General features: G+C 41.6%; 1 protein-coding gene across 8 annotated transcripts in view; it reads left to right on the forward strand.

Moving 5' to 3' along the window:
- Positions 1–3,812: 3,812 nt before the first annotated feature.
- klc1a (kinesin light chain 1a) overlaps positions 3,813–14,148 on the forward strand; it is a 101,917-nt gene continuing 91,581 nt past the window's right edge. For 7 of the 8 annotated variants that reach the window (XR_013579462.1, XR_013579463.1, XM_078562474.1 and 4 more), the window contains exon 1: positions 3,813–4,277. The gene's annotated coding sequence lies outside the window, so the exon portion shown is untranslated. The remainder of the gene's footprint in view (positions 4,278–14,148) is intronic. The other variant, XM_078562476.1, reaches the window with a different exon arrangement.

The following is a 14,148-nucleotide window of genomic DNA, read 5'->3' on the forward strand; positions in this document are numbered from 1 at the left end:
TACCTTTCAATATTTGGCTATAAGTATGCATTTTGAGGTAAAGTTATCTGATTAATGGAAATGTTTATCTCCCTGCTCAAATAAGTTCGTAAGAATTTTTCAAATTGGTACATTTTTTTTCTCCTCACCTTAAGTTAGTGTCTTTGCCAGTTTTTCAGGCACTCTGCATACTTTCCACAATGGACATACTTAATAAATGAGCTAAGATGGTACCAAAAGGCTATTCACCAATTTTAAAATCATAGCCAAGAGCAATCGTCGTATCCACACACATCTATTTTCCAGCAATAGTCACTGTATAGCGATTGGAAGTTGGAGTCCTGACTGGTTTCCTTCTTCCTTCCTATCCTTAACTCTGAGGCACTGAAGCAATTCATTGAGAAATATATCAAGGATGGAATCTTCCTGGTCTAAATTGATCAAGAGCACCACATTGTTCTTTTTTTTTGCTAGACCATCTGGGTAGCTAGTTGAATTTTATAATCAAATGCTCGAATAAAATGAGATTTTCTTTGCTCTAATATGACAACATGTGGTATTATGCTGTACCAGAAATTATTGGATTTATATCCTGGTACCTCTCAGAAAGTTCCGCACCTTTGCATTGTTGTTTCCATTTAAAATCGGTGAATAATCTATTGGTACCATCTTAGCTTCACCTTTATCAAAGGTGGAGACAAAGTTCAGAACCTGAAACACCTGCTCCATCATACCTCTTGTAATTGATAGCAGAGCCAACCTGACAAGCTTGAACAGGTGGATTGAATTTGTGGTGCATTATTTCTGAAACCTACATTTTTTTACTCCTACCCTGCTTATTGCAGGGTACCTATCCTCTGCTCTGCTTTTAAAGCCATAGCGTTAACATGGCTTCTCCAGTTCAACTTTTGGTGACCCCAAAACTCAGTGATGATGGTGCTGTTTGAGGTTGCGAGAATACTGGACTTTCTCTTGTTTGACAGGAACATTACCTACCCGTTATGTCATGCAACTGTTACCTTCCACTTGGCAGCCCATGACTAAGTGTTATGATGCAGGTTCGCATGGCGTCTTACATTATCTGATGAGTTGCTCCTTATCCATTCATTGTGTATGCTGATTGGTAATCTCAATTCGCATCCTACTTTTTCCACTTTGCCCCTACCTCATTTTCTTGTCACAATCTTCCCCAATTTTGACTTCATATGCCTCCTTTTTGTATACGTGCCAAATCTTAACCCCATTCATTATTACTCTCTGCTAAACTATCTAGTACAAAGGGGCATGGATTCAAACTTAGATTTAAAAAATGACTACACAGCTAATATATAACTTCCTCATGCAGAGGTTGGTAAATATTAAATAACTAACCAGGAAAACATAGAAAGTAGGAGCAGGAGTAGGCCATTTGGCCCTTCAAGCCTGCTCCGCCATTCATTATGATCATGGTTGATCATCCCGCCTTCTTCCCATATCCTTTGATTTGCCCCAAGAGCTATATCTAACTCCTTGAAAACATACAATGTTTTGTCCTCAACTACTTTCTGTGGTAGCGAATTCCACAGGCTCACCACTCTGGGTAAAAAAATTTCTCCTCATCTCAGTCCTAAATGGTCTACCCTGTATCCTCAGACTGTGACCCCTGGTTCTGGACTCCCCCACCATCGGGAATATCCTTCCTGCATCTACCCTGTCAGTCCTGTTAGAATTTTATAGGTTTCTATGAGATTCCCCCCATATTCTTCTGAACTCCAGTGAATGTAATCCTAACCGACTCAATCTCTCTTCATATGTCAGTCCCGCCATCCCAGGAATCAGTCTGGTAAACCTTCGCTGCAGACTGTTGGTAAATATTAAATAACTAACCAGGACAGCAATGTAAGAAAAGATGTTTTAATTTTTTGGTGACTCGTGCACTAGTACACCTAGATCCCTCTGCACCTCGGAATTCTGCAGTCATTCTCTGTTTAAGTAATACTCTTTTTTATTCTTCCTGCCAAAGTGTACAACTTCACATTTTCCCACATTACGCCCCATCTGCCAGATTTTTGCCCACTCACTTAACCCATCTATATGTCAGCAACTTCCTTATGTCCTCTTCACAACATACTTTCCTACCTATCTCTGTATCATCTGCAAATTAAGCTACAATGCCTTAGCTCCCCTCATCTAAGTCATTGTTATAAATTGTTAAAAGTTCAGACCCCAGCACAGACCCCTGTGGGACTCCATTTGTCACATCCTGTCAATTAGAAAAAGACCCACTTATGTATACTTTGTTTTTTGCCAGCTAGTCAATCTTCTATCCATGCTAATATGTTACCCCCTTACATCATGAGCTTTTATTTCCTGCAATAACCTTTGATGTGACACCTTACCAAATGCCTTCTGGAAATCCAAGTACAGTACATCAACAGGCACCCCTTTATTCTCAGTGCACGTTATTCCTTCAAAGAACTCCAATAAATTGGTTATATGATTTCTCTTTCACAAAACCATGTTGACTCTTCCCTATTACCTTGAGATTTTCTAAGTGCCCAGCTATAACCTCCTTAATGATCAATTCTAACACGTTCCCCGCAACAGACATCAAGTTAACTGGTCTTTGGTTTCCTGTTTCCTACCTCCCTGTCTTCTTAAATAGCGGGAATATATTTGCTACTTTCCAGTCTGATGGAACTTTTCCAGAATCTAGCGAAGTTTGGAAAATTTACAGCAACATATTTAATTCCTCTTTAGCCGCTTCTTTTAAAACCCTAGGATGAAGTCAGTAAGGACCGGGAGACTTGCCAGCCTGCAGTTGCATACCAAGTTTTATTGAAATCCATCCATTATTTTTTGGGCTATATTGTTTACAGGCTAACAGGCAAAAACGTTAACTTTGCTCGCCTTAAGTGGTGGAAGTAATAGGAGCTGGAATGGGCCATTTGCTCCTTTCAACATCTACCTCAACTTCACCTTCTTGCGCTATTCACATATCCCTTAGTACCCAAAAATCGTGAGTCTGCATTCAACATTCAGTTCAATTTCAGATCATAACCTCTGCCCCCATTTTGTTTCCTTTTTGCTGGTTTTGCTCTAGCTGTTCTTTTTTTCTTTCAGATGAACATCATTCTCCCATTCATATTTCATCTAGACACATCTTTTGTTTCTTTATTTGTCCCTTTACCACTCCTTTAGGTTTTGCACTGCCAATTTTTTTGTAATTTGATCTCTCCTGTCTTCCACCCTATGAGACTTCGCCTTTGTTCTTTTCCCCTCCCTCCTCCACCTTTCACTTGCTTAAAATCTATTACATTTCTAACTTTTCCAAGTTTTGTTGATAGGCCATTGGCCTGGAATAAGCCCTGTTCTCTCTCCACAGAGACTGCCAGACATGCTGAGCATTTCCAGTGTGTTCTGTTTTTATTTTGGCACTTTATGATATTTGCTTCAAAGTTCCCCACCTCTTTAACATGAAAAAAGATCAAGCGAGAAGGCGGTTGATTAGGAATCATCCCTAAATTGCATACCTAGGCAGACAAATCAGGCAGGACAACCAGTATCAAAGGGCATCGCATTTTTGCGTGAGTTCAGCAAACACAGAAACATGCTGACTCGAAACATGCTTTGACGGGAAAACGAGCCAGGGCGCATTCCAGCCTATGACCTCACAATGTTCGCGGGCGGGCCCGGGAGCGCTATCCGCGGAGGGGCGAACGCGCACGGATGAGTCAGTCCAGGGGCAGCGCGCATGCACAGCCAGCCCCAGAGACGGGGAGGGGCGCGCGCGCGCACTATTCCAGGAGCGGGCTACGCGCACGCAGTTAATCCCGGGGGCGGAGGAAGGCTGACGTTGACGTTAGGCGCTGCCGGTTAGGGAGGAGGCGCCATCTTTTGCTGTGAAGCCACGGGGGTTTGGGCTACTGCGAGTTAAAGCGCGGTATCGTTTAGAAAGATCTGGAACATTCCGTTATACAATTGCATTTGGCATGAAAGTATTAGCGACGGCCTGTTACAGTAGTATTAAAAACCCGGTTCAGCGTGACGTGCCTTCTTGATGACATTCTTTCACTTTATGCGGTGCTGTGTGTTGTGGAGCTGCTGATTTTTTTTAACCGGCTCGGGGCTCCAGCCCAGCCCAGCCCTGCCCGGCAATAAGAGAATTTGGGGAAAAAAAGGTGTCGCTCCCGGTGAAACGGAACCCTGCGTCTATTCCCCGACGGCCGCTCACTTCCCCATCTCTGCTCCCCGGTCTGACAGGAAACGCTGCCGACTGCACATCCTCCCACCGAGGGGCCGTCAGTTTGAAGCAAACGGTAACTGGTTTCACAGGGTGGCTGAGGGTGTGGGATGTTGACTTCTGTCAGCGATGGTTTTAACTGTGGCCGAGGCGCTGCCGATCTGCTTGGTGTCTGAATCGTGGCGATAACTAATCTCTGCGATAGACGGTGCCGTAAAGCGTCCGCCGAGTACACTTTATTTTTGTGTACAGTTCAGTGCTTTAATGAGTAGTAGCATAGGCAGCTGCATTTTTACTTTCAGACTAGTGTTGATGTTCGTGTTTCTTGAACCATCTCTGGTTTTGTTATTTGACACATGAGTGGAAATTTATGTTCGTGCTTTGATTTTTTTTCTTCCTGCGTTAAATGACGTTAGTAGTTCTTTGCATTGTAAATTGCCGGGTAGATGAGCCTTTCACTTCATATTTTGCGGCCTGGGCAAGGTTTTGGTGGTGGTGTAACCATGACTCATTTCCTTGTAAAATGAGGGCATTTCATTGTTTTTTGCACTGGCCAGTGAGATTGGTTTTACAGAGTTGTTGCCCTTTACATCGCGCACCATGTTCAACAATCTCCTGTAGTACTCTTAAAAGCCATGGCTGGAAATCATCATTTTTCTTAGCCGATCAGATTCTGTTGTGGTGGGGCAGAACAGAACGATACACGTTATAGGAAAACTTGAGAAAGCTTCAAACTTGAGGGCTAAAGGGCCTTGAGTTTTTATCTGCCGTAAACGTACAATATGTTGTCAGTATGTGCAAATTATAAAACAAGTTAGCCATAAGAGCAGCAAATAATTGAAATACAAAAAAAGGCACTTTGTTCATTTTAAAGCTTTAATCTGAGTAATAACTCAGAATATTGATAGTAATATTGACAAGGAAACATTAGGTTATTAATGAAGCCTGAAGTTATACTGTCAGCTTTGTGTTGATGCAAAGTGGTTTCTATACACATTTTAAAAATCAACAACAATACTCACAAGGTTAGCCATTGATCAACTTTTTTGAAGAGGATTATTTACTAAGATTTGTGTTGATAGCAAAGTTATCATCTTTTTAACTGCCAAATAACAGCTTTTCAAATGAATGAATCAGAAATTACTATAAGCCATTGTTTGGCAAGATGCAACTTAACATCCATGCTGTCCCTGTATATTTTTGCAAATAAATATATTTGGGGTCCCTGTATAGAACTTGCAACGTGTGAACACTGGGGCGGAATTATTGTCAGCTTTTTGCTGCCTACTTGTACACATTAGTGCCCCAAGTTGTCCTCCCCAGTACCAAAGTCACATTGGAATTTTACAACGGCTAACTGGAATGACTGTGGAAAAAATTGAAGAAGTGGCTCAATTAATTCTTTTGAATGAAGTGAGCTATGACAGACTTAATTACTTCTTTAAAGTTCTACAAAAAAAAATAGGATGCAGCACGTGACCAAATAATTGCACACTCAATCCACGTTGAAGCCAGTTATCAGCTTGAGCTAAAACAGCAATGTTTTTTGTAGATCTGCCTCCCACCAATGGATGGATGGACAATCTACTGCTGAAAATGAATAATACGCTGCAGCTGCTAACAATGATTCTTCTCGGCCTCCTCCTGAGGCCCCCAGCATCACGTGCCAGTCTTCAACCATTTCAATTCACTTCATTTGATATCAAGAAACGGCTCAAGAAATGCACTGGATCCTGCAAAGACTATGGGCCCTGAAAAACATTCCGGCAATAGTACTGAAGACTCGTGCTCCAGAACTAGCCACCCCGGAGCCAAGTTGTCCCAGTACAGTTATCACATTGGCATGTACCTGGCAATGTGGAAAATTGCTCAGATACGTCTTGTCTACAAAAAGCAGCTCAAATCCACCCCGGCCAATTACCATCCTATCAGTCTACTCTCGATCATCATCAAAATGATGGACGGTGTTGTTGACAGTGCTATCAAGCAACAGTCACTCAACAATAACCTGCTTACTGACACTCAGTTTGGGTTCCATCAGGACCACTCCGCTCCTGACCTCATTACATCCTTGATCCAAACATGGACAAAAGAGCTAAATTGCAGAGGTGAGTGAGAGCGATTGCACTTGACATCAAGGCAGCATTTGACCGAGTGTGACATCAAGGAACCTGAGCAAAACTGAAGTCAATGGGGATTGAGAAAAACGCTCTGCTGGTTAGAGTCATAGCTAGCAAAACTGAAGATGGTTGTGGTTGTTGGAGGTCAGTCAACTCAGTCCCAGGACATCGCTGCAAGAGTTCCTCAGGGTAGTATCCTGGGCCCAACCAGTTTCAGCTGCTTCATCAATAACCTTCCCTCCATCATAAGGTCAGAAGTGGGGATGTTCGCTGATACACCATTCGTGACTCCTTCGATACTAAAGTAGCCCTTGTCCAGATGCAGCGAGACCTGATCAACATTCAGCCTTGGGCTGATAATTTGCAAGTAACGTTTCGTGCCACGCAAGTGCCAGACAATGACCATCTCCAACAAGAGAGAATCTAACCATCTCCCCATGAATTCAATGGCATTACCCTAGCTGAATCCCCCACTATCAACATCCTGGGGTTTAGCATTGACCAGAAACTGAACTGGACCAGCCATGTGGCTAAAAGAGGAGATCAGAGACTGGGAATTCTGCAGAGAGTAGCTCACCTCCTGACCTCCCAGAACCTGTCACCCATCTACAAGGTATAAGTCAGGAGTGTGGTGGAAAATGCTCTCCACTTGCCTGGATGAGTGCAGCTCCAACAACGCTCAAGAAGCTCGAACCATCCAGGGCAAAGCAGCCTGCTTTGATGGTACCCCATCCATTATCTTAAACATTCACTCCCTCCAGCAGTGGCAGCAGTGTGTACCATCTACAAGATGCTCTGTAGCAACTCACCAAGACTCCTGTGACAACACCTTCCAAGCTTATAACCTCTACCATCAAGAAGGATAAGGGCAGCAGATATGTGGGAACACCACTACCTACAAATTCTTCCCCCACCCCCAAGCTACACACCACCTGACTTGGAACTATATTGTTGTTCCTTCACTGTCGCTGGGTCAAAATCCTGGAACTCTCTCCATAACAGCACTGTAGATGTACTTACACCATAGGGACTACAGCGGTTCAAGGCGGAGGCTCACCACCACCTTCTGAAAGACAATTGGGGATAAGCAATAAATCCCTGCCTAGCCAGTGATACCCTCATGCTGTGAATGAATTTAAAAAACCGTGTTCAATTGCAAACTCACTGTAAATGGCATGGAATAGATTAGCAGATCTTAACTACTGAATAATGGGCTCTTGCAGGGCTCAGTCTTGCCACGTTGCTTAACATCTACATCAGCTATATCCCACTGTCCTGGTCAAGAAATTTAGATATGCAGATGGCCTTGCAATAGCCATCCATGTGTAAATTCTTGCCCCAGTAGAACCTGTGCTTGCAGAAAATTTGACAAATGTTGAGAACTATTATAAACTGATGACTAGTTCTGAATTTAGAAAACACTTATCACTGCATTTTATTTAAGCTACCGGTGTACAAAGAAGCACCCGTGTGTTCTTTCTTGTGGCACTGAGTCCAAAATCATGGAGGTCCCAAATTATTTCAGAGTGGTTCTGTATTGCAGTTTAAATAAAGGCTAGGATCAGCTTAATCCACAAATTAACTGGGGCTATTTGGAGCGCAGGTGCTCTCACACCCTGCAGGCAGCCATCTTGCCTTGTTTACTAAATAGCTGCATATTGCACACAAGCATAGATAGGAAGTGCACATACAAATCTGAGTTCACCCGGTGCGGAAGGGGGTCGGGAAGGAGGAGGACCTCCTCGTGAACCTGCTCCTGGGCCTGGCCAGGTTGGCCATTAACAGGTCCAGGCAGCGGGCGATCGAGAGGGGAGTCCCGCCCGATTGTTTATCCCTCTTCCGCGGCTACGTTCGCGGCCGGGTGTCCCTGGAGAGGGAGCACGCGGTGTCTGCCGGCACCATCGAGGCCTTCCATGCCCGGTGGGCACCGTGGGGACTGGGGTGTTTTGTTGACCCCTTTAATCACATTTTGGTTTAATGTTTATAAGGTTCCTTTAAAGTTTTTCCTTGATTTTACAGCTGACCTGACTTAGGGGCTGTGCTTGATTTATCCCTTATTGTGTTAATTTAGTTTATTGTTTTAACTCTGAAAGAGTTACAAATCTGAGTTGCAACTGAACACTATTACATGAGTAATGAAATCAATGCAGAGTTCTGGATCTCCCCTTGCAGATAACTTGTTTCTCTTGTGAGGTGGTGACAATAATTCAAGAATGCAACCAAGTTCTAGGAAACTTTGCTTCTTAATGAAAATTTCCAGATGCCCCTGATGTGTCTACCTCAGGAACTCCTTCTGGTTAATAACCAAAACTCTTAAAAAACCTTGGCATTCTTAATTAAGCTTTATATATATAGAGGTAGGTTTTAAGGATTGTCTTAAAGGGGAAAAAGAAGTTGGGGTGGGGAGGTCTGGTGGGAGCTCCAGAGTTTAGGGCCTAGGCACTGAAGGCATGGCCACCAGCGGTGGAGCAATTAAAATCAAGGATTCTCGAGGCCAGAATTAGATAAACGTAAATATGTCGGAGGATTGTGGAGCTGGAGAAGATTACAAAGAAAGGGAGGAGTGAGGCTATGATGGACCTCAAAGCAGGGTTGAGAATTTTAAAATTCAAGTGTGACATGTCAGGATGTCAATGTAGCTCAGCAAGTGGCAAAAGATGTGGGAAATCATTGGGGACAAGAATTAGTACCTCATCATGGATCTTGCAGGCCAAACATCCAGCTTCCTCATACCATGTTAAATATGCATCACTACAAACCGTATCAGAGCTTGATTATGGGCTCTGCACCTGCTACATAAATAGAAGATGAAGTGCCTGACTGTGGAGAAGCTATCCAAACTATGGAACATCATGTTTGCTCTTTTAAGATCCTTTCCAGGTAGAAACAGCTCACATTCAGAGGTGATAAGATTGAATGTTGATTTATTTTGTTCTTCAAATTGCCATAAGAAACAACAAGAAGATATTCAATAAGACAATATATGGGGTGAGATTTCCATTGCCTTCTATTAGGAAAAGCCGCCACGAATTATCAGTGATGTGCGTGAATGAGTTTGTCTCCACTGTGCGTGGAATTTTAAGATTTCTTTGGACTAGGGCTATTTGGTGAATAATGAGGAATTGGAACCTGAAATCTGAAAATGGATGGAGTGAAGTTAAAATTGATGTAAATGGAGATATTTTTTAAAAACCAATTAAAATAATCCTGTTTTACTTAACTTTTCCTTCCTGAAAATTTAAGAAGATACTTGTGTCCATTATCGACCGTCTCCATAAAACACTCTCCCCTACCCCGTTGCCATCCCCTCTAATCAGGAATTTACTGGCTTCTGTGTCATCAAGATGGAGGCCATTCATTCTGCTGCCCCCCTCTTTAGCACTGGACACCTGTCTCTCAAGGGTTTTTATTCTTTCGCGCTCTGAGTTTATATCATCCAAGACGCTCTGCCCCGTGACCCCTTTTGCACGAAACTATTGACCACCCAATTTCCCTTCCTGTAATAGTTTCCTCTCCTCAGACATTTCCCTCTTCTTTTTCACAGCCATTGCCATCACAACCTCCTTAAAAAAATTCCACCCTCAGTGCTTTTGACATTGAAAATGTCCACACCATTTATAATGTTTCTTTTAACCTCTGTAATCCTTTGAGTGTATTGCACACTAAATCTGTGCCCATTGCTCCTGTAACCCGTCGTTTTAATATCCAATCAAGTTTCTGTATTTCCCACAGTATTAAAACAGCCCTAATAAAAGTCACAAATGACATCTGATGTGACTATGATGTACTATCCTCCTGTATTCTTCTTGACTTTGCTAGCCTTTCATACAATTGATCACGCCATCTTTCTCTAACGCCTTTTCTCCAGCTACATGTAATTGCTCTCATTTTGTTCAAATATCCCTTATCCAATCCTAATCAGAACATCACTCCCTGCACCATTATCTCTCGAGTCCTATTTTCTTCCTTATTTTCATGCTGCCCATGGGTCAGCTTCCACACATGTGATCACTACCTAGCACACACCTCTCTTCCAGCTCTCTTGATTCTACCACATCCTTTGTTGGACTGCTCCAATCTTAGATGTATTGCAGTTTCAACTGGTTTTGTATTTGGAATATCAAAGCCATTATCGATGTCCCTACCATACATTCTATAGCCTTGCGACCAATTCGATCTCCCTCTGTGGTCATTGTCTTGGTTTGAACCAAACAGTTCACATTTTTGTCATGTTTGACCCCAGGCTAAGCTTACAAACTCATATTCTCTCCTTTGTTTGTTTTGTATCTTGTGTCTCAATTTTTTTCCCTTTGGGGAATGGTGGGGAACTGTTGGTAGGATTAACAAGTTGATTATTGACTTGTTGAACTGCGTTATGACTATTCCCCTTGTGGCCAACAAGTCCTGGAGTGGGACTTAAACCCTGAGCTTTCTGGTTAGAGGCAGGGGACCTACTGATTGAGCCCCAAGACCTCTTTATTCCCTCCATTAAAAAGACTGTCTTCTGAGACCTGCATGAGATTTATGGGCTGTTGCATGGACAGATGTAGGCAGTATATTTTCACTTCTAGATATGACTATTCCAAATACTCTCCTGATTGTTCTTGGTAAACTTCAACTCATTCAAAATACATGATTCAAATGTAAAATGACCTGCCTTGTGTTAGAATTCATTAATGGGCACATACCTCCATCCAACCATAACCTCATCCAGTTCAGTAACCTCACACAGGCCCCTGCTCCCTCCCACAACCCCAAACTCTCCATTGCTTTGAATTTGGCTGTTGTGCATTTTCAGCCCCTCCCCTACCATTTGCATCTATGGCTGTAGCTGCCTGGATTCCATGCTGTGGAATTTTCTCCCTATATTCCTTCATCTCTCTCTCTTCCTTTTAAGGCTGCCCCTAAGACTCACTTTTCTGTTCAAGTGTTTAATAATCTTCCTAATACCTCTTCCTTCGGCTCAGACTCAATTTTTTTATTACATCTCTTTTGAACTGTTTTTGGAATTTTTATCTGTGTTAAAAGCACTATATAAATGCCAGCTGTGGTATGGACAAAATAACAGGAAAATATAATTTGTCTGTGGTATGCAGATATTAATGCGGCTGTTAGAGTTGGGATATGGAAAGGCCAGCATGACAGTAATACTAAGTATTGAATTAATACTGGATCCTGTCAAGGAAGAAGTTGACTGAGAGATCTTCAGTGAGTGAACCTCTATAGTTGAATTTTAGGACATGATCAAATAAATATTGTGTGCATCTGTCCCCTGTAACCCTTGTCTTGCTTGTCGATCAAAAATGTGTCTAACTCTGCCTTGAGTAAATTCAATGACCCAGCCTTCACTGCTTTCTGGGGAAGAGAATTCCACGTGTTATTGACCCTTTGAGAGAAAAAAATTCTCATTTTGGTTTTAAACGGTAGACCTCTTGTTTTTAAACTGCGTCCCCTGGTACTAGCCTCTTCCACAAGTGAAAACATCCATTTGCTATCTACTCTATCAAATCCCCTCAGGATCTTTTATGTATCAATAAGATATCAATGTCTCATTCTTCTAAACTCCAATGGGTATGGGCCCAACCTATTCAACTTTTCTTCATAAGACAAACTCCTCATCCCAGGAATGAATCTTTTCCCGACTGCTTTGAACGCAGTTGTATCTTTTTTCAAATAAAGAGACCAAAGCTATACACAGCTTCCAGATGTGGTCTCACCAAGACCCCCTGTAAGGCTGCAGTAACATTTCTGTACTTTTATATTCCATTCCCCTTGTAATAAATGCCAATATTCTATTTGCCTTCTGAATCACTTGCTGTACCTGACACGCAGCTCCCTCTGTACTGTGGATTTCTGCAATCTCCCTCCGTTTAAATAGTATACTGTTTTTCTATTCTTCCTGCCAAAATGGACAAGCTCAGGAAGAATAGAATGTTGGGAGCAGTACTAATTAACTGCAATCATAGCACCCAATAAAGATTCTTAACAGTTTCTATTGTAAGTATTTATATTTTATCCCTTTTTTTCTTTCTGAAATTGAGGTGCACAGTCTCTACTCAGTATCTCGCAAGGTAACATGGCTCAAGTTGGACTTCAGAGGCACTGACTTTATTTGAGAAAAAGCGGTGAATTTAGCATTCACCATGTTCAAATTTAATAAGTTTTTCTTTTATTTCATGCTTCATTCCTGTAAAAACATGACTGCTGGCATGGAATGAATGAATTAGCTGGGCAAGGGAGAGTCCATGGTAATTAAGAACAATTAGTTTAATACTAAATGCGCAATATTGCAAAAGGATCTTGACTCTCTGATATGGGCTATTAAGTTACGAGATATAGATTTCAGAAAGTGGAGAAAAGTACTGTACATTTGGGGAGGCAGTGGCATCGTGGTATTGTCACTGGACGTGTAATCCGGGGACCCAGGGTAATGCTCTGGGGCCCGGGTTTGAATCTCATCACGGCAGATGGTGAAATTTGAATTCAGTAAAAATGTGGAATTAAAGGTCTGATGATGACCATGAAGCCATTGTCGATTGTTGTAAAAACCCATCTGGTTTTAATTTTGATCAGTCATGATGACACTAAACACAAATTTAAATTGCAGTTTTTACCAATAATAGCATTTATTTAGTGCATATTAAGCTACAATTTTTGACTAATCTTAATGTATTACGTCTCACCTTGCCATTTAAAAGAACAAAATTGCTAAAAAGTCCTGCAATTTGTTCAAACTAAATTGTACCACAATTGTAAATTCAAGTTATGTGGATGTATCTAAACATGGGAATTGCATAAGATGCAGAATTTTATCCTGTGTTCGTTTTTCACATTTTTTGTATATAGTTTGTTAGATCGTTTTTAAAAGTATTAAGTGCAAATTTCAGTAATTGACTGTGGCTGCCAAGCCCTATGCTCTGGAATTCCCTCCCTAAGCTCTGCCTCTTTCTATCTTTTAAGATATACTCATAAAGCCTACCAATATCTGTGTCTCGGTGGCAAGTGTAAAGCACCTTGGAAATTTTACTGTGTTTTAATGGAGTTATGCAAGTGCAGGTTTTTTTTGTTGCGAAAGTCCTTAATAATGTTACAGTTGATCAAAACTGATGCCATAGGGTATGCAGTTCTGAAGTAGTGTGCACTCGTTGAGGCTCATTGTGATAGTCTGTGATACTCTGGCAATCTGAGCTGGTTTCCATTCTGAAGAAAAGTCATATTCGACTTGAAACGCTAATTGTTTCTACATAAATGCTGTTAGACTGGCTGAGTATTTCCAGCACTTTCTATTTTTATTTCAGATTCCCAGCATCCATAATATTTTGCTTTTATTATATTGGCTTCCATTAGCTGTTCAGTTGATGCTTTGTATTACATCATGGTTTATTGTCAGTTCAATCTTTCCTGTTTAATCCCTGTTGAATTTGTCTTCATGCCAGACTGCTTTTTGCTGTCATCACACTGCACTGTTCTCTGTGTGAAGTTCACCTTAATCGGGGTAGATTTACCATTGATAACATTATCCTGTGTTACTTATCCACATGTGGCTTTCTATTAGCTCCTATGGTTGCTTCAGATTCATATGGTGTGAAGTTTGGGCACAGCATTCCCAAGTACTTGCCTACTGACTAAGTTTAGTTAAGACTCGTGAGATAATGAAGATTTAAATAATTATGTTGAAGGAATATGCAAATTGTGCCATGGGAGTGGAAAGCTGCTAGTGCCACACCTTTGTTGAAGAAAAAAGAAAGACAAACAGGTTCAAAGAATGATTTCCTGAATTTCAGTTTTAAAGCAAATTATTCTTTTGATGTGTGTATTGCCTATGTC

Source organism: Cetorhinus maximus, chromosome 18, assembly GCF_964194155.1.
Source record: "Cetorhinus maximus chromosome 18, sCetMax3.hap1.1, whole genome shotgun sequence".
Taxonomy (NCBI): Eukaryota; Metazoa; Chordata; class Chondrichthyes; order Lamniformes; family Cetorhinidae; genus Cetorhinus; species Cetorhinus maximus.